At 34.5% G+C, this 22653-nt stretch overlaps 1 protein-coding gene across 2 annotated transcripts in view; it reads right to left on the bottom strand.

Annotated features, from left to right (window-relative positions):
* LOC135802198 (tyrosine-protein kinase Src64B-like) overlaps nucleotides 1-21375 on the bottom strand; it is a 49465-nt gene extending 28090 nt beyond the window's left edge. For both annotated transcript variants that reach the window (XM_065315743.1, XM_065315741.1), the window contains exons 1-2: nucleotides 21075-21375; nucleotides 11362-11438 (exon numbers count right to left, since the gene is read on the bottom strand). The gene's annotated coding sequence lies outside the window, so the exon portion shown is untranslated. The remainder of the gene's footprint in view (nucleotides 1-11361; nucleotides 11439-21074) is intronic.
* Nucleotides 21376-22653: the final 1278 nt, after the last annotated feature.

The raw sequence follows: 22653 nt of genomic DNA, 5'->3' as shown, positions 1-22653 counted from the left end.
GCTATAAATCAATTAGAAAAAATAATAGAATGGAATTATTTTATTTTAAAGGAATGAGAAACGCTAATAATGCAATTTAACGCCATCTATGATTCAATTATTTAACTAAAACTATGATTGAATCTCTATATCAACTTTCATCCCTTATTCAACACGCTTTAAGTCACAATTTTTGATATTTTAATAATTATTCTGCTATTCGGGGAGGAAATGAATCCGAAAAATAATAGAACACCAAAATCTGTCAAACAGTTCTTGTGTTATAAACATTTTAACTAACCCGACTTTATTTTATATTTATATAAATTATTGTATTTCATGTAACTGTAAAATTAAATCAATAACATGAATTAATTTCATCCCAACTAGGCTCGCAGTTATTTGCCCGGTATGCTTAATTATCACCTTTTATTCACGCTAATTAACTGTTATTGACTGCTGCCTTTTCGATCGCTTCCTGTCCATTCAAACCAACATTTTTTTGCAGTCGCATTTTATTGTGATGCGTTTTCGACCGAATTTCTCCACTTGCATTTAATTAATTTAAATTAAAGTGCTAATTGAGTGAATATTCATGTAAATTAAATCCGGCACTTCCTCCTAACCTGCGCGCGGTTATTTATTTCGTGATTTCCTCGTCACTATCTCCAATTTCGACGCCGTGGTAATTTGTGACGATTGTTACGATGACGATGATGTTCGTTCACACCGCCATGGTGTAATTTTGACATTATTACGTTTGGTCCCCAAACTGTCTTGATGTTGGTAACTTGTAAGTTTGCGCGAAGCAACAACCAGCGTAATCGCATTACTGGCGCAACCACCAAACGACAGAAGCACAAAGTCACACAAAGTCGAGTGCACTAGGAGACAACGTCAATAAAGCCAACGAAGGTTAGATGTGTGACGACGAGTGCGGTGAAAATGTTGAAACCACTTCACTGCTTCAGCTGCCACACCACTGTCGGTGTTGTTTGATTGTTTGCCGCTGTGTGTTTGGCGAACAATCGACGATAAAATGCTTCGCACATAAATGTTTCAACTTAGTACTCCGGAGGAGTAGGGTTGTGATTTGTAAAGTTAAAATTTGTCGGCTGCAGAGCACCACAACACCATTACCGAAACGAGTTCGGAACAATTCTCCGCCGGCGTCGTACTCGAGTGGCAATTGTGCCGCAACAAAAACAATTCGCGCTTGTGATTCAATGCGAATCAAGCGTAAAGCACAATGAATCGATGCGTAATGAATGGACTCGCGAATTCTAACGGTAATGTTACATAATTTTACTCAGCAACAACACAAAACAAACAATGAATTAAAATTAAAACAAACAAATTTAATTTATTTTTGTTTAAAGTGTTAAAAATAAATTTAAAATAAATCTAGATGTAGTATTGGTACATAAGTAGCTTTCAGAGGGGAAGGGAACCTATTCTGACTGTTTGAAATGCGTCTGGAGTTCGTCTCAAGCGCGTGTGATATGTGTGCAAGAAACAATTTGTTTCGAAAACGCATTGCACTTGGCAGGATGGCAGCTGCACAGCTCAGGTTTAAGTTGGACAAAGTTAGAGAAGTGCTCCGAAGTACGCCGCGATTTGTTTGACTGGAATATTTTTCCATTTCCGAGAATTCAATGCGTCGACGACACCGCGGATTGTATTTGAAATTTAAATTTTATTTTTTTTACATACAAAACACCTCGACACCTCGAATCACAGGCTTTCCTGTCTTGACACTTTAACAAATCGCAGAGATGGATTTAAAACGAAAAATTCAACTCAAACTTAGACTCGTTTAGGTAAGTGGAATGTACCAGTAGACAAATGATAAAATCATGTCTCATTTTCCCCTATTCTGCTCTGCAGTAAAGTGTGTTTTCATCGCTCAATATCAACGAAACTTTTTTCTTATTCTTCACAGCCACTTGGTAAAACATCCACGGCGTATTGGATGTTTTTTGGTGGTTGCTCCTGATGTGGGGCTGCAGGAACACGCATAAGAATGCGACGAAATGCGAAGAAATTAGTTTTTCCTTTCGGCGTTCAAGTTGAAGAAGAACAAGGAAACTTTTTGGGAAAAGCGCGTGCGTACATGCGTGGCTGCGTGCCGGTGCGTCCGCGCATACGAAACGACTTTCGGAATAAAATGCAAACAGTAAATTGAATGAATATTTTAATACTCAACAGAATAGCACAAGTCGTAAATTCTGCACTTAAGAAGTGCTTGTGAATTTTGCGTTTCAATTCACCGTCTTCCACTGTCTATAATTATGTAAATGAGGGGTTGAAGAGATAATATTTCCCAAAATGCATACAATACCACAAAGAAAATGCAAATATTTCCATCACAGCATAAAAAACATAACCGCCCCTTAGGGAAACAAAAAATAGCAAATATTTACTTTACTATTAAAGAATAACACGATCCAGATCCATACTAATAAGATACATAGATAAATATTTCATTTTATTTTCTCAGGAATTAATACACCCCTCCCTGACCTAAAGTAGGTTGGTGCTGAAGTCCGATTGAAATATTCTTAATGGTAATGCTTCGAACAAGTAAACCTGAATCAAGTCTACCGCCATTGACGCCCGCCCCTGGTTGAGTTCAGTTCGGTGTTCAGTTCAGCAGTCGGAGTGTACAAAGCTTCAACTAATATTGATCGTTTAATTTATACTACCACCCCTGCTGCACCATGGCTCTAGCGGCATTACGCTAGGTTCGGAATTTTGGAGGGTGGCGGCGTGTATATGCACTTTGCACATATCTATATCTGGAAGCTGATCTTCCCCATACTGCGGTGGCGGTACGCTTAGAGTAAGAATTGGTGAAATGGGAATGCAATCTAATTCACAACTGGTGTCGCCTCCGCCAAAATTATTCGGAAGCGCGGAAATTACACAATATGTCATTTTAACTAAAATATATACATTTTCTGGAAGTAACTGTCTACTGGTTGGTAAAGAAAAGGATCAAATATGATTTGACGTCTTTACATTTTGGATTTTGTGCGCATTTTCTTCAAATTTCATGCGAAAAGACGTAAAACTGACATAAAGGTCTGAAATTCCAGGAAAATATTTTACTACCTTAATATTTTCACTCGTGTTTATGTCTTTATACTCTTCGCAACGCTGGTAATCTTTGTAATTAAACATGTAAAAAATAGCGCCCACTTTATTCCGATTTTAATTGTCTGCCAGTGTTTTTTTCATCTCCGAGGTGCGAGTTTAATTAAATCTGTGAAGGAAACGCATGTTCGATTTAGTCCAGGCGCGCTATTTTACTTTCCGCAGTGAATTTATTCGGTTGTGGATGATGCAAATGCGAAACTAATTAAAATTGGCTCCGACGAAACCAATTAAGAGCTGCAGCGCTCCATTCCCGACTCATTCTTACCGGGGTGCAACTTCCTAAAATATTGTATACAATGTGTTCCTAAAAATCAATAACATTTAGAGTAAAATCTGCTGTTTTTGATGCTGCCGAGGCATAGGATATGCAATGTGAGGGTTGAATGTGCAAACGAGGAGAAGTCATAAAAGAGGGGACATCCGACACTCGGGTTATTTTTATGCACTTTGTGCCATTGTGAACGCACGCGGTGTGCAAATGCATTTTACGAGTGTTATGCCATTAAAATTAACGCCCTTCTCGCATTAACCTCTCCGATGCAACGGTTCCACTCGTGAGCATTAACCAAATTATAAATTATTATTTTAAAATAATATTACCTTCAAAACTCGCGGGATCCTTGCGTTTTACACTCGTATCTATAGTTGCGATGGCCTTACGTGGAATAATAATGATAATTTTAAGTTTTTTGTTAATTACTTGAAAACTATTAACGTTATTAATATAATTCTTTCATAGGTTTGTTCTGAATGAAATTCTTGATTATATCGCGTCGAAATTTTGTTAATAATGTTGTTATTTTAGAAGATATAAACAATTAAAGTTGAATTTTGTAAAAAAAAGTAAACTCGATACAAATTGCTCTGTAACTTTCGTTTAAAATTAAACTTTAGAAAAATTTCTTAATAAGAATATTAAAAATTTTATTCTGAACAGATACGTGAAGAAATCATTGAAATACGTTAATTAGTTTTCGAGTAATTAAGTAAAACGTATTGAATTATTTCGGTCACGTAAGAAACGCTGCACCTTTCCCTGCATAGTTGAATAACACAGGAATATGAACTGAATGTTTACCTGCAATAGAAGAAAATATAAGTTAGATTTATTTTTTATAATTATTGCTCATAAAAATAAATAATTTTAATTAAAACCGCAAATAAAAATAAAAAAAAAAAAAATGAGAAATTTAGGCATTAAATGAAAGATCATTCCACTAAAAACCGGTTGAGCATGTAGCATTTGCCCGAGTAGACTTCCATTTGCATTGACCACTTTTTGATAGTTCAAATATAAAATCTACGAAGCGGAAGTGAAAAAAAAGCGCCGCACGTACGGATTGTTTTGGCTGCATTCCAACCGCGACCGCGAGTCGTCTGCACGCTCATATTAATATCCAGGCTTGAGCCAACGCAATGGAAAAAATGTTTAACTCTTCTAAAAGTGGCAGAAGGAATAAAATGCGGTCGCGGTAAATAATACTAGGCATTATGTGTGTTTATGTGTGTCCAGTTTTGAACCGTGAAAGTGCTCAAGAATTATGTTGCCACAGTTATGTTTTTAATTAATAACTCGGAAACTATTACTCTGAAAAACAAATTTTCTTTAGGAATAGATTAACAGATAAATTTTGAATGGAAATAATACAAAAATGATATTGATAACGATTATTTTTCACAAGTTACAAAATATTTTTGTAATTTTTCAATTTAAAACAAAAATTCAACTTTAATTGTTAATAACTTTTGTGCAACAATCCAATCATCAAAATTTTAAGCTTTTAAGATACAGAATTTAATACTAAGTAGATTTCTACAAGAACTTCCCAGAAATGTTAAATAACTTTTGAATAATTTAACATTTTATAAATAAATCAATGTACAATTTTTGCCCAGTTTTCAATTTTTCTAGTATTTATTTAGTCTTTATTCTGAATCATGTGGAACTCGATGATCTTTATGTACCCAAGCTTGAGTTGCGATGTAATAATAACCAGCATTTGTCTAAACATAGTGCGCGCTCAACCAGATGCAGATATAATTAAACATCATCGTGAGTGTGTGTTGACTTCGCGAAACCAAGGCAAAGAGTTCTCCAAACGTTCAAACACACTTTACTCGAGCCAGTCAAGACCAAAGCGAATCAAAGTTTAACTCAAGTTGAGTAAACTAATGTGTGTACACAATCAAACAGATGCAGATTTATAGTGGAAAACATAAACAGTTAGAAATGGAAATAAACGTTAATTAGTACAACACCAATAAATTGCAATCAATTTAAACATGTTGGGATAATCATATAAAAATTTGGTTAAGAACCAGTTTAAATTAATTTTGTCCACAGATATTTGGCTTAAAATAATGAGAATTGTTGATTTTTCATCAAGTTTTTATGTTTTTTTGTGAAAACTTGCAAAAAAAAAATAAAAATTGCATTTTTCTTTACTCATTTGTTAAAATAAAGGTATTTAGGGCACGTAGGCATTAAAAATCAAATATTAAGCAAGTAAAATAAGTAAAAATGCTTAAAAAGATTGCTAAAAATGTTTTCGCATAAATTTTTTTCATAACAAAATAAAAAACTGTTAAACTAAATTAGATAGACATAAATACATTAAATTATATGGAACGTATTGCAACACTCAAATAAAAATAATTTACAACTTGGCATAAGAAAGAGAATAGTAGATATTACTTAAGAAAATACCTACGTATTCTAATAGTTGGCTTCTGGCTGAATGTGTATCATGAGAATAAAATACGCGTATCTCGGCATTGCATTCAAATTTTCGCTTGCCAAATAACAAACAATTAATACATCATTAACTTACAATAAAATTAAGAGTTTTTGAGAAGTGTGATTTATGTTGAGATATATTCCACTCGTATTTAATTATTAAATAATCGTTTGTATTCTTTTTCGTGTAAGAATTGGATTACGTGATACAAACAAACGTATTCACTTGAAAGCGAAAAATATATGTTTACTTCGTGTGCGCTACGAAGTCGACCTTGTCGTGCCACACTCTCAATTTCAAAGTCACGAGAATTAAAAATCTATTGTTATTAAATTTTGTTGATTAAATCTTTGTTTTTATTAAAAAAATATAAAAAATATTAGATTCGTTAAAAAAACATGAAAAAACATAATTTCGATGCCTAAAAACTAAAAACTTTGTTTTGTAGCTTATAAATTAATATTTTGTCTCTCTTTAAGTCTCATAAAATGTCTAAATAATTAGTTTCTTGTCAATAAAATCCTCAATTTTTTATTTAAAAACATGAAAAACTGCAATAATACCCTGTATCGCCATATAAATTTTCATCCCTTATTTTTCACCCTTCTAGTCAAATTTTTACGACAAAAAGTAACCTATTTTATTTTCCATGGTCTAAAGTATCTCTACACCAAAATTTATCAAAATTAGTTGAGTGGTTTAAGAGTTAAAGCGACACAAACAAACAAAAACTCACATTTTTCGCATTTATAATATTACATTATATACTACATTTCCTAGGCAATAATATTGCATTCTAAAACCACAAAGAATATTCACGATTTCTTCTTACTACAAAATTTCAACTTAAAACTATATTTTTCGCAAATGTAATTAAATTTTCATCAAAGTAAAACTAATAAAACTAATTTAGTTTCCAGTTGTTTACATTACTAAACCCATTATGGTATTATGCAAGCCAAAAACACGGTTAGACCATAACACACTTTTTTACTCCCATTCCTCATTCGCCACCGCGTTCACACTCGTTTTTTGTATAAATTTATTTAAACCATAATAGTCTCAACACGACCGCTGCCTACGTGTGTATGACATTATTAGCCTGCGCGTTACACTTTGCCATTTATAATCCAGTATTTTTTACATTTCATGCCATAAATTCAAAGCAATTATTAACTGGCTAATACAATTTACACAACATTCATTCGATATTCGCATAGAATGCATTAATCGCTCAAGGAAGTAAAATCAATCAATGCGGACGCAGTATAGTACTCACATAACACAATTTCCATTTCGTTATTAGTACTACAAACGCTTTTATTAATACACAGCGATGTGTTCGTAAGAGTTTATTGGTTTGTTAGTTGTACCAAATGCGCGAATATGGCACGCCGATGAATTATGACTTCAACACACCGCCGCAATCCGCGCAGACGGTCGCAATGCATTAATCTCAACCCTAATATGGAATTTGTTTATTCTTTTAATAGGAATTCCATCGCACATTGGCGCACGCACGCAGCAATAAACAACATTGGCAAATCCGTACGAAGGCCCCGGCAATTGCAAACGCGCGCTCGGTTTTCTAGCTGATAGATGAAAGAAAATAAATTTACGTTGTTATTGCCTTTTGTCTCTTGTCGCAATGTTTCATAAGCGTATACAAATCATGTCCATTTGTATACGCTCGCGAATCTACGCAGCAGTGTTTTCGCCATCAGCATTCGTAGATTAATTTTTTCGATTCGGGCGAATACTTGATTTATGAACGCGGACTGCGAACGCGGAATGAGTTTTCTAGCTGAAAACAATCACATTCAAATCTTTGTGAAACACTTGTCTTGTGCAATATTTTGACAATGAAACATGTCGAAGAGAAATTGTCTCATTGTTTGACTCGTCAATTAATCGAACATTCTTTTGTTGATGAAGAAATTTTCTTGTTTAATGGTAATTATTGTGTGATAAATAAATATTTAAGTATTTAAGTACATATCGTATTGGAAATGTCAGTTATTTCATAGTTACTCGAAAACTAATGGCGATAGAATAATGATTCTTTCAGTTTTGGATTGTGGTTTTAATTCTACGCATAATTACGAAATAATTACTTTGATTTTTGGTATGAATAAGAAGTTATTCTCGATTGAAATGTAATTTATGAAATAATTATGCATAAATTGAAAATCTTATTTGTAACTGCTCCAAAATGAGTGAGCAAATGATATTTGAATGCCTAAGTGACAATTGAAGATTTCTATTCATAAAAACATGAATTATAACAATAAAAACTATGAAAAAAATATTAATTGCTTGCAAAAATAGCAAATTTTATGCAAAACTTGATCTTTAAATGCACCAAACTGCTCCAAACTGCATTTCAAACCTACGTCTATTCAAAATTATAGTTCTATACCCAAAAATAAATTTATGAATAGCAAATAGCAGCAGATCTGCAATATTATGACATGAATGAAAATTATGTTCGAATTTATCATCATGCGAATGGTAAACGCGTATAGAACGAAATGTAACCGTAATCCAACCAACATCCCGAAAACACGAAACGTTCGTCCAACACGTGATATTCCGGTGGGTGTACTCGTATTCGATGCAGAGGAATTTGCGCCCGTGCAATAACGTAATATGAGTGATACGCGAACGCGGCACGTTCGCCGCGCGTAATAAATTCGCCCCGGCGTGAAGGCGAGAGGCAAGAACGAGCGTAATCGCAGCGCAACGAAACGATATTGCTGCGAGCGTAATTTAATGTCGACGGCGGCGTCGCGACGTCGACGACCCGGCCACGCCGGACGCAAACACGATGTGCATCGTGACCTACTAAATGCACCTAAGCCATTTCACAGCGTCTCCGATGTGTCTGGGCTTAAATTCACAAGAAAATAAACTTGACTAACTAAAAACTAAAAAATTGAAAAAAAAATCAACTTTTATTTGTTTGTGCGAATTTAATGCAATAATCCAACGGGAAATACGATGAAATATTTGCATTCCCAGTTTGTCTGTTTTTTTCTTTTCTTTATTTTTAATTCGATAAGCAAATATTGGCGATTTAACGGTACCACATGCGCAGGCGGAGTGACGTTAATATACTCCGGTTTTTTCTTTCGCCACAAAGAAAGCCCAATGACACAACTTTCCGGCTTCGATGTCTGCGTGTGCGGCTGCGGCTTGTTAACAAGCACAACCGTAAAAAGCCGGTATGCATCTTGATTCTCGAATCGTGGAAACGATAAACTCGCTTAAATTATTACCGCAAATTTATTCAGTCGGCAGACAAGTCTTATATTTACGTACATGCTTGAGTATGACAAACAGTTTATGACAAACTGATTGCAATTAAGAATATTAAACTGCACGAGCGCAGCGGCGGTTTTAAAACGCATTATCATTTCAATGTTGTATGTGGGTCATTCGTGCAGGAATGAAGGCGCCACGAGCATTCAACCCGAAGAGTCACCCTAACATTAAATCAGGAAAACATCGTTGAAATTCCCCAAAGTCACATTAGCACATATTCATTGAGTAATGGGTGTGCAACCGACCAAAGAGCACTTTAATTTATTTTTTAATTTAAGAAATTTTTATATTTTTTCACAAAAAAAAAACAATTTTGTGTTTTTTGATATTTTTAAATGATTTAAAAGAAGTTTCTTAATTTTATACAATTTTATAAGCTATTTGACATATTTTACCGTATTTATATCATCGATAGACTTAACTTTTCATATTTTATTTTAAATTTTTCTTGCGCATCGGCGCATCTATAGTTCCTGCATCATTGAATAACGAATTACGAGTATGTAATATTATAGTACGTACGTGATGCGATATATTATCAGCCCCATGACCGCCCGAGCCGTTTAATAGCACACGTCGGACACACTCCGTTAATATATCATGCGCCCTTAGCACCCCTATATTCCTTCCGACTGGGGAGCGTTGTTCGTTAGCCCTTGGTCGTTAGCCGCCAACAACTCATTTTATCAGTTGGTGTGTAAGAGCGGCTCTTAAATGAATAACATAACCAAATACCTACGTATACTAGATAAGTGCGGATAGATAAAAATGTTGTTTGTGCTTTATCCAGCGTTGAAAAAAATGCAGTTCGTAGGCGTGTGTCGCGTTAATCAAGCGATTTAATATCACTTTTATGGCGTTTCCACGAATCAGGCAATTGTTTATCACGACCACGAATGACAGAATGCATATTGTGGAGATATGTGTGCTGTGTGGTGCACGATAAACAAAAAATGGTTAATTATACGTTTTTGTTATAAGTAAATGATTAAATAAAAAGGAAGTGATAAGAAGTTTAAACATGTGGTTCACATAACAAGCAAATATGATAAATAAAGTTGTTTGCAGCATGAGTGGAAAAGTGATTATAATATGGGCACGTTTTATACAATGTAGTGAAATATTAGTATTTTTTGTTAATTACTTGAAAACTAATCAATGGATAATAAAAATTCCTACAAAAATCTATTCTGTATTAAATTCTAGATCTAATAGTAAAAATATTTTAATGATATTAAGTTTCTATCAAAAGTTACAGGCCTATTATTATAATATTTGTATTTGTTATATTTTTATGCAAAATTCAAGTTTATTTGTTTAAAACTCAGCTGGTAATAAATTTATCTGCTAAATCTTTACACAGTTAAATAGAGAAATTAATGTGCAGTTATGCTGCAAAAAATGACAATCTTAAAACAAATAGTTATCGAGTTATTAACAAATTAAAAACACGCTGCAATTTTATATTACCCCGGAAATTTTTATACAACACTCAAGTTTATTTGTTTATAACTAAAGCTGCAATAAATGAATCTGCTAAATATTAACACAGTTAAATAGGGAAATTAATGTTGAGTTAATTTACAAAAAAGAACATTTCTAAAGCAAATAGTTATCAAGTTATTTACAAATTAAAAACACGTTGCAATTTTATTTTTTCCCAGGAATTCTGACTACAAATAAAAAATGGAAAAAACATGTTCAATATTTTCAGCTAACTGGAATATATAATTAAATCAGTAAATATTATCTCCTGTCATCAACAAGCGTGCAGAAATTGTTTTTTTTTTCTTTCGACTTGCACGCTTAGAACAGTTCTAATTTCGCATAAATTCCATCTATTCCTCTAGCCGACAAAAACACGCTAATGCGTTTCTTTGTTTCGTCTGCTGCTCTGCCTCGAATTGAATTACTTCCGTGTGATTGCGATAAAGAGTAGCAACCGAACAACATTTAATTACACGCACCAAACCACACTACACGAGTTCCCACAAACGACAAAAATCCCCTTTTCAAACACTTACTCGTTCAACGCGACACAAGAAGGTAATACAAATACATATACGAAAGTACACATATGATCGAAAGCAATCATCTCGAAGTACGAGTAAGAACGAAAACAAAACGGTAATTTATTATGTATTATGTTGCGCCAACATACCTTTTCGTTAAGCGTGCCGCTCGTGCGAGATTCACCTCGCGATGTCTGCTCGATGATAATGAATACTCCGTGAGTTCCTGGAAACAAATGAATTTGAGCACAATTAATATTCGGTTGTATCACGCTTCGGAATGCACATTAGTAATAAAATGTGGTAAATTACATGTTTAAAGAAAAAGTATTGCTTGTGGTTGGTCTTTTTGTCGTTGATTAAGATATCAGAAGGCTATATTTGTACATATAGTGAATCAGTATGGTTAGGTTTTCAATCAGGAAATGGGTTGGAAGTAAAATGTTAAAATGTTTTATTTGTGAAAGGATATGCTCTTATCAACTGCGTCAGAATTATTTACAAATTGACGTATTTAACATAAAAAAATCAAGGGTATATCAGAAATATATAAAACAGAGTTGTGTTAGTTACAACAGTTATAACTCATGAACAGGTGGACAGGTTTTGATAAAATTTGATTTGTTGCATCCGTCTTGAGTATGAGAATAACTATTAAAATATCAAAAATTGCGACTTTAAAGGTGCAAAATAAGGGATGAAACTTGGTGTAGAGGTTCAATCATAGTTATAGTTAAATAATTGACTCCTAGAAGGCGCAAAAGTAGATTATTGACATTTACAACTTTCCAATAAAATTACGAATTTTCTTCTTCTTCTGATGTTTCTACTGCCATTTTCTTTTACAAAATTTTATGATATTATAAAAATTATTTAGCCATTCATAAATCAACATAACTTGATTGATTTCTTAACTTAATTTTATTTGCTTTATAACTTACCAAGCATAACTAAACCACATTTTTCTTTTGGTCTACATCATTAATATAATTACATAATTTCAGCACAATTGTATATTTGTTACCCATACTTATGAAAATAAGCACATCACAGATCAAACTCCAAGCACATAAATGCGCACACCAAAGAATACTCGTAAAAACCGTAAACGAATGTGAATTCCACTTTAATTCAGCTGTCATTGCCACCAACGAGCAACCATAGAGTAATCAACACGAACACACAAAAAAACCTTTTGCATAGACTTCACTTATGAGTCTAAGTAGATATGACTACGTTAGGCATGCAATTAACGCACGAACAGCACACACAACCCGTAAAATATTTCCTCAATATCATAATAACAATGTAACAATGAGTGACGAAAAAAAACCTCTTATAAAACGGCGGAGACCAACAAGCATCGAAGGTAATTGAGCGTTACTAACCAAATTTATAACTTTTTCGTTTTATAGCCTGACTTGACTTATCTCGCTAAGTATTCGTAGATTATCGCTGCCTGGAGCTTTTATTGATACTCGTAACGTGTTTTTTTATATATTTTTTGTATAGAAATCGTTGATCTCATCATGTCCACTAAACCAGGAATAAATCAACAATGGTTAAAAGAGGAAAAAAATGAATAACTTTGAATAAGCGAGGTATTATACCAGGAAACTCATCAGCATCAATGAAATCAGCAGCGTGGTAAGGCGAAGAATGGTATTTTCGATTCGATTTCCATGCATGAATTTACGTAAATCGACGGTGTAAGCGTTGAATTCCAAGTACAATCGAGTACAAGTACATATCAAACAAAACTGATGGATGAAGGATGTGTTAGAGGCGAGATGTAGATGTTGAGGTAAATGTATGCTAATGTTTCACGCAGGTATTTGAATAAATCCAAGAGTTAAAGAGTCAATGTCACTTTAAAACGCTAAATTTTGATATTACTTATTTAACGTTTTAGTTTATCTATAAATAAATTAATAAGTTCGGATTATGTATTTTTAGATTGTTTATATCGAGGCTTGGAATTGAAAAACTGTGAAAAAATTATGTTATAAGTCGAAATTTGAATTTGTTTGTATGTTTGTGACGTTTTCGCGGCAAAACTATTCAACAAATATTGATACATTTTGGTATAAAGATAGTTATAACTAAGGAAAAGCAAATAGCCTACTTTTTGACACAAAAATTGCCCAGAGAGTGTAAAATAAGGGATGAAAGTTGGTAATTCATGCCGAGATGGTGTAAAGTGCAATATTATGGTTTCTCACTTCTCCATTTTAAATTAAGAACTTTATTGATGAATTCGGCATATAATATGTCCAAAAAACATTGAAGAAATAGGTTAAAGTAATTTTTACTTAATCATAATTTTCATCATTCGCACCCTAAATATAAAAACTGCACCTTAGACAACAATAAAAACAAAATAAAGTAGTTTTCAATGCGAAATTCAACTTTAAAAGCTTATAATGCCTTTAAAACAAACAAAAAATCACTTAATACGTTCCTGTACCTCAACTCAATGCGCTATGAATAGATAAATACGAAGTGATCTCGAGCTGGACGCAATCGTCGACGAGAGAACTTGCAATACTACTTACGCTCTTGAATATATTAATTTATCGATCCGATCCGTCAAGTCATTGAACCGCTGCGAAGCTCCGATGCATGCTGGACGAGCAAACATCGCCTAGGATTATTCCTCCATCCAGTCGTATACAGCCATAGAATGAGCTCCATAGGTTCGAATTCGACTCCGTGCTCAACTTCAGCTATAAACTTGTCGCATGCACATTTAAACGCGCACTTTGTGCATAATCTCATTGTTTATGACGCGTGTACGGTGCTGAATTTAAAAACGAACGCATGCGCCGTAATTAACTGTTTACATTTTGTTATCAGCCGTAATTTTTACTACATTTTTACGTGTGCAGTGGTTTTGAATAATGCATACAACTGATTGTTTCAGCCATCAAAAAAATCGCTCGGATTTTAATGGCTTTTTAAAGTTTTCAACTTTCAAGCGGCGCAGCACTCTGTTACAAATGCATTATCACAACAAGAAATTGACTATTACTCACTGCAAGCAATGTACAATAAGAAAAAGTACGGATAATATAAATTACAACCTCATGCGGTCCTAAAATAAAATTGAAACGAAAAAAATACGATTTGAGAGGCCATTAAAAGCTTCTGTGTTTTCACACACCCAGCAAGGTCAGGAGGGAATTTATCATGCATCAAGATCGCGCTTTGTGCGTGTAACGCACTCTATTCATGATTATTATTATCGTAGAGCACTTATTCCGTCTTGATATAGATTCTCAATTACTAACAGCGCACAGAGTCAAGGATTCGGTCAAACATTTATCGATATAAGCAGTAAAACAACGAATTTTTAGGATTTCATTAATACTACTGTATCCGTTATGCAATTAACATTCAACTTCATCATTCTACGACTTTTAATGAGTTTTCAAGTTGTTTTGTTGTATTTGAGTGGAAAAACGAACAATATCGGTGTTTGTCTCAAATTGGTAAAGACTTTTCACACGTCTATATAAATTTACTTCCTTGTGAAACACAATTAAACATTCTAAACGATTTTCTCTGTTTTTTGCTTTTAAATTTCGCTTTCAAAAACTTGAATTTTTCATACTAATGTCGGTCATTCGTATGAACACTTATGAGTGATGCTTAGCTTTAGCTTTGCCTGCTACCTTTTTTTGTAGCGTGAACCGAGAGGACATTTTAAACATTTCCAAAACGCCATTACCGCATTACGCGCACTTATTGTGGCGTAAAAAGCGGCTTTTTATCGCCGTTTACACACATCGCGCAGGCATGAGATGCTTTTACGGTTGCACAGTGCACCGGAGAAATTGAGACAACATAAAAAATATAAATAATAAACTACAGAAACGAATAAACTCCAAACGAGCTCCTGAGTATGTGTATACACCGTGTAAACTTACAACATTTCGGTGAAAAACGCAGTCAACTCAGACTCAACTTTCTTTTCGACTCGCGCAGCGCGATAAGAATAAGGATAATAAGCGTACTCGAGCTATAAAATTCAGTCGTAAAAATGTGAGCCTGGGCAATTATTCTTTGTTCTTTCATTGTGTGGTTTGGCCTGTGCGTGGTGTCACAAACATTTTTCAAAATTGCGGTCAATAATCTACTCTTTCGTTGTGTTTTGTGTGCACGATTCGTCAAGGCCAATTATTTTCGATAAATCAAATTTGTTCACCGGACACCAAAACGTCCATCGCTTACACTCGTGCATTTTTTATCACGAGTTTATCTAAGTAAACACGTCCGCCATGCGCAATGCTCCAATTATTCACGACTAAACAACAAGAAAAAGCAGAGGAAAAAAACAACTAACTTCAGTGATGATGAATTAATAAATAATCGGTTCGCCGTGCTCCAGCGCTTGCATTCGACGTTTCGACGTCATGGGACGCTGCCCGGCATTAATTTCGTCGTTTCTGTGCCGATCGTGTGAATTATTAACTACTGCGCTTACTGCTTGGCTCGTCTGGAAGTTTATGAATTTTGGAAGCGCGACTTGAACATCCGCGCGCGGTGATGGCGTAAGCCGAGCGAGATGAGGAATCGTTTCGAGCACATAATTACGAAATAATAACCCCGGTAAAGAATCACCAGAGGATTGTGACTCGCGACTACGACGATTGTAACAAGTAACAGCCTTGTGACCTTGTTTTTTATTACTCTATATGTGTATAGAAACTCATCTCCCGCTAAGACGTAAAGTTAAAAATTAAAAAAAAAAGTTAAAGTTGTCTAGGCGGACGAAAATAGGAAGAGTCACTGGAGGCGAATTTCGAAGTGTTACTACATGTGAAGTATTAAAATAAAAATCAATCCAACCAGATGATTTATTGGCGCTTGATTCTCAATCCAACTCAGAAAAAAACAACGCGAAATTGATTTATGAAATTATCGAGGCGCGTCCAATATGTTTAATTCAATCAGATTGATAAACATGTACATAAAACACTTATCTGTAATCAGTAATCATCCATCATCGATCTCGTATGTTGGATCTTGTATACGGAAACGAAGTCTTAAACTAAAAAAACTAAATTTGTTTATCGGACGATCCTAGAGAATTTAAAAGGCGCATCAATTTCATAATCACGTAGCCATATTAAATACAACTTTCTTTCGATGTTGGATCATAAATAGACATCCGTATTCTTATTAAACCTAATCCAAAGCAGTATAAATGCGAATGTGTGTTTCTGACGCTTTCACGCAAAAACTAATGAAGTAATTTAGATAAATTTTGGTGGAGAAATACTTTTTACTAAGGAAAATAAAATAGCTTACTTTTTGTTCGAAAATTTTAACTGAAAGGGTGGAAAAAGGGATAAAAGTGGTTACAAAGTTTTTATCATAGTTACAGTAATGTAATTCGCATCTAGATGGCGCTAAAGTAAAATGTTTGCATTTCTCATTTAAAAAAAATTAAGAAAGAATTTTTGACAAAATTCGCACTTAATAAGCCCAAAAACATGAAAAATAATTAATAATTCCACATTTTATTAAAATCTATTTATGTGTAAAAGATTAACATGATTGATTGATGATACAGCAAATACTCGTATCGATTACGTGGTAACCAAAGTGAATCATGTGGTAATCGTAGTAAAAGTGTGCGAAAAGCACAAAGTGTCACGAAGGCGGCGAAACTTTTACAAACATTTATTTTTACTCATATCTGCCTGAGCGAATGTTGATGCTACACTCAACCAATGGGCGAATTGGGTCTCAGTCGCAACACGCGGACGTGCAATTCGAACTCGAAGCACGACGAAATTAGGTTGCGGACTGCGGTTTGTCGAGGCGACGAAAATATCTCAACTACGACTTGGACGATATACATTTATATTTTCGCCAAGTGGTCGCAAACGTCTTATCGTAATGTTTCACCTATGAATCGTGAGAAAATGTAGATTTTTCCTCTAGAAAATTGCACCTCGTAAACATAGGAAATCGTCTCATTTATAACCACTTAGGTCCGACATTGTTCGTTTACAATTCGTGTTATCGAAGCACACAAGGTATACATAAAGATAAGCGCGTGTCGCGTTTGTGTTGCAACGTTATCGCCACCGCTGTAGGACCGCAGCTGATGACCTGTGAACCGGCCAACACTTTGTTTTATCTTTATATTCTTTCACGCCACGTAACTGTGTCGGGCCCTTTATCAGCATGCGGGAACTCGGCGTCTCTAACCGAGCAGAACATCCGCCAGACAGGCAACAACCGAAACACAGTAAAGTTTAGAAAACATTTAACTTGGAAGAAAATCTAAGCATCGCAACCCTAGAATACAATCGGATAGAACAAGAAAAGTACTTGCACAATGCACATGTGTGTCACATCTCGGCGAGGATGTGACAAAGTGACAAATAACAACGCTGCCGACATGAATCTTTCGTGTTGAGTCGCGACGCATTTATTTATCGATGTGCCTGGATTTCCAAGAAAACGCCGAGTATTTTAACGTCACTGCAATGCGACTGTGACAAATGTAAAACTGCGTCAAATAGAACAATGGGTGGATTTATTCAGACACCAAAACAAACACAAATACGCTTGGTTTATTCTGGTTGATTGTGATTGTCGACTGATAAAGAAAAATTTACAATAAATCGATTATGCACATTCCATCTGTAAATACATACCCTCAATTCTTATCACATGCACACATTCACACTATATATTCAATAAAATGAATTCAAATAAGGTATTTGCAATTTGATGCGACAAACTGTCATAAACACTGCGATAACAAATCGAAGAAATTTATTACGTTATTTCTGCGCGTTTTGTCCACAATCGGCGGGAGTGCATAGTGCCCTCATCCATCTCCACTGATGGGTCAAGAATTCCCAAATTCCTTCGTTTCCTCGAAGCGGCAACCCGAAGCGAAACAGTTTTATCGGTTTTATTATACGCCGCGCTGCGCCTCTCATAAGTCCATAATGTCTCCGTTTTCTCCAAGCTGTCCCTTGCAAAGCGCGGCAATATACCACCCGACGACCTCACCAGTCACCGCAAACCTATCTGCGCTTTTTCTCTATTTGTATTCTAACATGTGGAAACCGGACCCAATTTCATTTCGTGGGATATCTCGGAAATTTAATACAAACATTTTTGGGGGAAAGCGAAATAAATTTTTGAATTTTCTGCGAATATTTCGCATGAAACTATTATGAATATTAAATTAATACATATTTAACAGTTTAAGTAATATTATGAATGTGATTGTGAGTAAATTGTATGTTTGTGACGCTTTCACATAAAAACCACCGAACCAATTTTGATAAATTTTAGTTTGGAGATAGTTTTGTATTTGGAAAATAAAATAGACTACTTTTTATCGCAGAAAAATAACTTACAGGGTGTTAAATACTTGATAAAAATTGAGATTTAATCATAGTTAGTTATATAATTCAAACCTAGATGGCGCTAAAATGTAAAATTAGCATTTCTAACTTCTTTAAAGTGAAATTATGCATCATATTGATGAATTCAGCACATAATAAACACAAGAAACAAGAAATTTCACATTTAGGCTTATTTTTATGAGTCTAGACGGTTAAATCACGTGGAAAAGCTACTAAATATATACCCAAAATATGTAGGTATAATACAGTGACAAAACGCCAGATGTTATCGTGGTGGATCTCCGAGGATGGCCCTCAGACTATTTGTCTAGTCTGCAGCAAGTCCTAAATGCGAGGCGTTCATGTTAGTGTTGGTTTTGATAAGTTAAACTCCAGGCAGTTATCCCAAGTCAAACAGAAAATGTGGCAGCAACGTGTAACAGTCAGAATTATAATATTAGTGGTTGGAGTCGACCAGTCGACGAAGCCAAAGCTGCATTTTGTGTTCGGCTTGAAATTCATGTGACCATATGCCGATAAACCGATAACCGACTGTGGTTAATAATGCAAATGAGAGCAGATTAAAGAGATTAGACGAATCCGGCGACTTTCGGTTTTTCTAATTGTTTCAGCGACTTCAGCACTTTTGAGGCGATTAAATCGATCTGCAGATTTGTTAGGAAAGTAATTTGTGAAAAAAGTGATGATTCGATGGAAACTTTGTAAGAAAATAATATTTCCAGTCGATTAATCCACAATAATTCAATTTGTAACTTTTTTCTTTTAAAAAGTTAAAGAAAATTGCTTAAATTGGGTTAATATTTTTATATAAAGCTAAAAAAGTAATTAAAATGTAATAAAATAGAAGTTAAATCATAAGATTGCAAAAATATTGGTGAAATGGTAGATTGAGAGGTTTTGAGAAAATTGAGATTGAAATTCCAAGTACAAGTCAGCAACTCAGCGACTCCTTCACTCAGTCAGTAGACACATCGAAATTGGAATCCATATTGAATGAAATTCGCGATAGGAACGCGAGATTGAAGCGAGAGCAAAGAAATTGCGAATAAATTTTCTCGAACTGAAATTCACCACATCAGTAAACAAAATATTTTACCTTTTAATTACAAAAACAAAAACAAAAACTTGTAGCGTCACCAATATTAATATGTTATTATTGTACTTATTCCACAGCAGTGTAATTACACTGTGTGCGCATATCATTTAGGCCCTTTGCAAGCATTTATAATCCCCACGTTGCTTTCCCAGTGCATGTTTTAGCGGAAATCGTGAGTCATAGCAATAAACGCCGTAGTGTCGTGTCGTGCGTAGGTAAATTGCAGGTAAGTAGCCGAAGCCGGCACCAGCAAGTCGAGGGTTGTACGGAAAATATGTAAACCTAATAACCACTACCTTGGGCTCCATTGTGTCGCAACCATGACATTAAACTATTTGAGAATTAACTCGAAATCTATAATATAAAAATTAATCGCAAAATCTGTTGGTAAGCGCATAACTCAACAACGCCTGCACCAATTTGGCCAATTCTTGATTTAAAATATTCGTTAAAGTCCAAGGATGGTTTTTACGGCGAGAAAAAATCGAATAAGTGCCGGGAAAACCCTAAAAACACCCTTTCTCTATAGAATAAAAGTTAGCATTGAGATTCAATCATAGTTATAGTAAAATTCTTTATATAATTAATTTCTTTAAAAAAGAATTGCGAAACTTCTCAGTGTTTCCAAACAATAATCAAAACGCATATTTTTAATTGAAAATTTCAATGAAAATGCATGCAATTTTCCTGTTTGGAGAAAATTACAAGATACAAATGTATCTAATTATGTCTTCTTGTTCGTAGCAATAGTTTATCGAGCGCAAAAAGTCTCCCAACCAGTTATTACACAAGTACTCGATTGAAGACTATACGCACATCTTTAGCATCTTCTTTTCGACTTCCTCTTGTGTTCGTGTTCTTATTGCACAAGCCTCGAATCGCCGTCTAACGCCGATCGAATAACTGTAATATTTTTTTAGGCACAGACCACCGACAAAATTTAATAATGCTAATATACCTATGTCTAGGCGTATCAATCGTCTCTTCCCCGTTTACACACGTCGTAATCAACGATATTAAGAGTTGAATTCAAATTTTAGATTTGCGCTGCACGGAATAACACGAACAATTGCGCGCAGCGCGCAGTTACACAAAGCTCGATTACGCTTTGAAGTCATAAGTACGTTTTAATTATAAAAGCGAAAAGTACGGTTCATTTCGACGTTTTCATTGCAGCATTTTACTCCGGAATTGTGAAGCGCACAAAGCGGAAATAAACTAATTTGCTGCGAAAACTAGAAAAATACATGTCGTATTGATTTTATCCGGAAAAAAAGCACACACGATGGAATATATATCTTTTCATGCGTGTTTTTGATTATAATTTTATACAAATGTAATCTTTTAATGAAATTTATAAATTTACCTTAATTTTTGTTGTATTTGTATATTAGCATCCCAAATTGTGCACACTTTTCACAAGTCACTGATTATTGTTGATGATAACGCCGAGCAACGACAGAATTAGTATCACTAAACGTAGGTGTATTGAATGAATGTTGTGTCGCGGTGGATGTTATTAGTTAGCACCGTGTTGAATTGTTTCTTTAATTTGTTGTGAGATGAAGCACCAGCAGGAAAATTGCAAACGACTGCCGAGACGAACGGAACAAAGTCAGTTGGCCCCGACGGCCATTTTATCACTGCTTCTTTCGTGCGAGCGAAAACATGTTCTGCTGGATAATATGGAGGGGCGCGCGTTGCGCCGCTGTGCTCGAATCCTCTCCCTACGCAAGCTGTACCGATCGTGTCGTGCCAAACAATAACAAACGGATTGCTTCGTTTAGTAGACATATTTTTGCAAAATATTGGCTGGTAAACGAGCAAAATATGAATGAATAACTGATACAATATATAAAACAAATAAATTGTTAAATTTGTTGATTTTGAAAATTAACGCATTGTTTATTTATGCTTCATATTATGTTATTATTTTTTTAATCCCATATATTCTTAATTTATCATTCAATAAACGTTATTTATCTTTAAATTATGAAATTTTTAATAAAATTTATAAAGAAATCATGCCCACAGCGCCATCTATATTCAGGTTGTTCAAACTAAGTAGAACGTCACATTGTCATATGATTGAACTCTTTATTAAACCGGCATTTTTTCAATTAAACTCTTAAATCTATCTAAAACTATAGTATTTGTACAATAACAATGATCTAAATCATAGGGTGGTTCTATGATTAAATGGTCCTGAAACTTGAGGGCTTCTCCATCTTCAACAACATCAATTAAATTAAGCTTCAACCAATCTTTGAGTTTTTTCTTCTTTTCTTGGAGATCTTGTATGCTGTAGCTTTGGCACCTCTTTTCACTAAAAATGTTTATTTCACCTATGTCCTGTGTGGTATCAATTTGTATGTTCTTGATTGTAGGTGCTGTGATGATAATCAGATCACCAGAACTATGTTCAGTCTTCTGTGTGGTTAGAACCACAGATTTGCTTTCTGGATCCACAACGTAAATATATCCAACGTGGGTTTTGTTGTCCACTGTTTGGATTGTTGCATGTTTTCCGATGAATTTTCTTTTCGAGATCTCTTCGGCACTTTTATACATTTTAATTTTGATCACAGAATGTATAAGATACGAGCAATGTATACAAACATGCCAGAGGCAGAAAATGTTAAAATAGTCATGGTAGCGTCATCTGTTGGTGGTTTGTGTAACTTTTGAACCAATTGTATGATTCAAATTCCAAATAATTATGGCACTTTATTAACAAAATTCGTTATGTTTTGTTTATTTTTTATTATGTAATATTATTAGTCCTATAACTACCTAGCAATAACACAACATTCCTAAACGTGGATGATAAGAAATTGTATATTTTATATCATTACTAGAATTCGAGACAATCATTACGGTGAATCAACATGAATTTGTAAAATGCGTTCCATTTTTTGTTTATTTTGAGTCCCAGAATGATAATG

Source organism: Atheta coriaria, unplaced genomic scaffold, assembly GCF_025399875.1.
Source record: "Atheta coriaria isolate IRGN ID8LTWV9N9 unplaced genomic scaffold, Caltech_Dcor_3.1 hic_scaffold_16_pilon, whole genome shotgun sequence".
In the NCBI taxonomy this organism is placed as follows: Eukaryota; Metazoa; Arthropoda; class Insecta; order Coleoptera; family Staphylinidae; genus Dalotia; species Dalotia coriaria.
The sequence above is the reverse complement of the archived record's forward strand: the minus strand, read 5'-3'. Positions and strand labels throughout refer to the sequence as shown.